This window comes from Callithrix jacchus, chromosome 8 (genome assembly GCF_049354715.1).
Source record: "Callithrix jacchus isolate 240 chromosome 8, calJac240_pri, whole genome shotgun sequence".
NCBI classification, from domain to species: Eukaryota; Metazoa; Chordata; class Mammalia; order Primates; family Cebidae; genus Callithrix; species Callithrix jacchus.
Genome location: NC_133509.1, coordinates 84,063,930 through 84,068,101, shown reverse-complemented (window position 1 = coordinate 84,068,101; position 4,172 = coordinate 84,063,930). Strand labels below are relative to the sequence as shown.

The 4,172-nt window shown below is 41.3% G+C and overlaps 1 pseudogene; it reads left to right on the top strand.

The window, feature by feature from the left end:
* Window positions 1-2,011: 2,011 nt before the first annotated feature.
* LOC100402868 (keratin, type I cytoskeletal 18 pseudogene) lies at window positions 2,012-3,317 on the top strand (annotated as a pseudogene).
* The last annotated feature ends 855 nt before the right edge of the window (window positions 3,318-4,172 follow it).

Here is a 4,172-nt window from a genome sequence, read left to right as displayed (position 1 = left end):
CAAGAGTGAAACTCCATCTCAAAAAAAAAAAAAAAATTCCTGATATCCAGAGTCTATAAGAAACCTAAACAATTAAATAAGAAAAACCAAGTAACCCCATTAAAAAGTGGGCAAAGACATGAACAGAGACTTCTCAAAGGAAGACATACAAGTAGCCAACAAACATGTAAGGAAATGCTCCACATCACTATCCATCAGTGAAATGTAAATGAAAACCACAGAGATACCATCTCACACCAGTTAGAATGACTATTTTTAAAAAGTAAAAGACCAGCAGATGCTGGTGAGGCTGTAGAGAAGAGAATGGTTATGTACTGTTGATGGGAATGTAAATTAGTTCAGCCACTGTGGAAAGCAGTTTGGAGATTTCTCAAAGAACTTAATACAGAACTACAATTCAACCCAGCAATTCCGTTACTGGATATGTATCCAAAAGAAAACAAATATTTCTACTAAAAAGACACATGCGCTCACATGTTTGTCACAGCACTATTCAGAATAATAGCAAAGACAAGGAATCAACCTAGGTGTTCATCAACAGTGGATTGGGTAAAAAAACATGTGGTGCTTATATACCATGGAATACTCTGCAGCCACAAAAAAGCCATAAAAAAGTCATAAAAAAAGAAATCATGTCCTTTGTGCAGCATTGTGGTTGCAGCTGGAGGTCATTATCCTAAGAAAGAGAAAGCCAAATAGTACATGTTCTCACTTACCAGTGGGAACTAAACATTGGGTACTCATGGACATAAAGATGTCAACAATAGACCCTAGGAACTACCAGAGAGCTAAGGAAAGGAACGGGGCAAGGGTTGAAAACTGACTATTGGGTACTATGCTTAGTACCTGGGTGATGGGATCATTCATAACCCAAACCTCAGCATTACCCAACATACACAGGTAACAAACCTGTACATGTACTTTCTGAATATAAAAGCTTAAAAAAATAGAAAAGAGATTCTTCAATTTCCCACAGTCTAAAAGAAATTCACCTATATTTAATACTTAGAGTGTTCAGGTTTGTTTTTGATACTGAAATTTTTACTTCATCTGGAGTTTATTTTTATATTTGATGTAGTTATTCATATAAAAGTAGTTATTCATATGAAAAGTGATGAAATACCATATATGAATATATTGCATATAATACCATATATGGTATATATGCATTACCATGTATACCTATTATTATATGGTATATATGAGTTACCATATATACCTGTATGAATGGTATATGGTAATATATGCCATATATTCATATATGACATGGCATCTCTTTTCATATAAATACTTTTTCAAAAAATTTTTTTGAGCTATCGCTCTGTTGCCAGGCTGAAGAGCAGTGGCATGATCACTGCAATCTCTGCCTCCGAGATTCAAGTGATTCTCCTGCCTCAGCCTCTCAAGTAGCTGGGACTACTGGCGCGTCCCACCACGCCTGGCTAATTTTTTGTATTTTTAGTAGAGATGGAGTTTTACCATGTTAGCCAGGAAGGTCTCGATCTCCTGACCTCGTGATCTGCCTGCCTGGGCCTCCCAAAGTGCTGAGATTACAGGTGTGAGCCACCTTGCCCAGCCTCAGGTTCTTTTTAATAGACTCTTTTCTTCCCATTAATGTGTCAAAATAATTATCGAAATGTGGAAATCGCAGAAAGGGAGTATTGGGTATCCTTCCCTTGACGCTGTAATGGGTGAACAATTTACAACTCTGTAGGAGCAGAGATTAACTTAAAGATTGTTTTTTCTACTAGACATGTAAGTAATTTCTATCCAATAGAACAAATCATCTTAGAGAAATAGGAACTAGGTTTCCATAAACCCAAAACTAGCTAAAGTTTCTTTTTTTACATTGCCTATATACACATCTAACTCATTAAATGTTCTTTGGGCTAACTTTAGCATCTGATTGATTTCCTCATTAATCAATGACGAGTAAAATCTTTTACATAAAAGAAATGTTTTTGGTCGGCAAAGCCTGAGTCCTGTCCTCTCACTCTCCTCCTCCGGCAGCATGAGCTTCTACACCCGCTCTGCCTTCTCCACCAACTACCGGTCCCTGGGCTCCCTCCACGCGCCCAGCTGCGGTGTCTGGCCTGCCAGCAGGGCGGCCAGAGTCTATGCAGGAGCCCGGGGCTCTGGTTCCCGCATATCCGTGTTCCGCTCCACCAGCTTCCCAGGCGGCATGAGGTCTGGGGGCCTGGCTGCTGGGGTGGCCGGAGGTCTGGCAGGAATGGGATGCATCCAGAATGAGAAGGAGACCGTGCAAAGCCTGAAGGACCGTCTGGCCTCTTACCTGGACAGAGTGAGGAGCCTGGAGTCCGAGAACCGGAAGCTGGAGAGCAAAAGCCGGGAGCACCTGGAACGGACCCCAGGTCAGACATGGGAGCCATTACTTCAAGACCATCGAGGACCTGAGGGCGCAGATCTTCGCAAATATTGTGGACCCAATGCCCGCATCGTTCTGCAGATCGACAATGCTAATGCACGTCTTGCTGTGGATGACTTTAGAGTCAATTATGAGACAAAGCGGGCCATGCTCCAGTCTGTGAAGAGCGACATCCATGGGCTCTGCAAGGTCATCGATGATACCAATGTCACTTGGCTGCAGCTGGAGACAGAGATCGAGGCTCTCAAGGAAGAGCTACTTTTCATGAAGAAGAACCATGAAGAAGAATTAAAAGGCCTACAAGCCCTGATTGCCAGCTCTGGGTTGACCTTGGAGGTCAACCCAAATCTCAGGACCTTGCCAAGATCATGGCAGACAACCGGGCTCAATATGATAAGCTGGCTCGGAAGAACCGAGAGGAGCTGGACAAGTACTGGTCTCAGCAGATTGAGGAGAGCACCACAGTGGTCACCTTGCAGTCCGCTGAGGTTGGAGTTTCTGAGATGACGCTCACAGAGCTGAGACGTACAGTCCAGTCCTCGGAGATTGACCTGGACTCAACGAGAAATCTGAAGACCAGCTTGGGGAACAGCCTGAGGGAGGCGGAGGCCCACTATGCCCTGCAGATGGAGCAGCTCAATGGGATCCTGCTACACCTGGAGTCAGAGCTGGCATAGGCCCCAGGCAGAGGGACAGCACCAGGCCCAGGAGTACCAGGACCTGCTGAACATCAAGGTCAAACTGGAGGCTGAGATCACCACCTATCATCACCTGCTGGAAGATAGTGAGGACTTCAATCTTGGTGATGCCCTGGACAGCAGCAGCTCCATGCAAACCATCCAAAAGACCACCACCCGCTGGACAGGGGATGGCAAAGTGGTGTCTGAGACCAATGACACCAAAGTTCTGAGACATTGAGCCAGCAGAAGCAGGGGACTCTTTGGGGAGCAGGAAGCCAATAAAAAGTTTAGAGGTCATTTGATGTTAAAAAAAAAAAAAAAGAAAAGAAAAAATTGCGGTGAGCCGAGATCGCGCCATTGCACTCCAGCCTGGGTAACAAGAGCGAAACTCCGTCTCAAAAAAAAAAAAAAAAAAAAAAAAAGAAAATTATACTTTAACAAATCTGATACAAAACCTCTCTCCTCGTATACCAAAGTTTCAAACATGCTTGGGTCTGTTTCTGAGCTCTGTTTTCTATTTCAGCAGTCAATTGGCCTATTTTTGATCATACTGTTATAATTGCTATAGCTTCATAATAAGTCCTCACATTTGGTAGGGCAAGTCTCCCCTTGCCTTTTCTTATTCAGAAATATTCTGGCTATTTTAAATCTTTACTTTTCCATGTACGTTTAAAAATCAACTAGTTAAGTTCAACAAAAAATCCTATTGGGATTTTGTTCAGAATTTCATTGAATCTGTGGATCAGTTTTGGGAAAATTAATATTTCTATGATAGTCTTCCTATCAGCAAATATAGCATATATCTAATTTGGATATTTTTTCATGTCTCTTAATAAGTTTTAATTTTTCCCTGTAGTGTTCTTGTACATCTTTCATTAGAATGAATCTTAAGTACTTGATTTTTTTCTAATTCTATTTTAAATGGTGTATTTCTTCAAATTACATTTCCCAGTTGTTTGTTGCTGGATATAGAAAAGAAATAAAATTTTTGCATAATAAACTTATTTGTAATTACCTGCTAAACCCTCCTGTTATTGCTTATTTTAATGTAGTATGATTTATCAATATTTATGTTTTTTTTAAATAAAAACTTATTTCAAAAACAT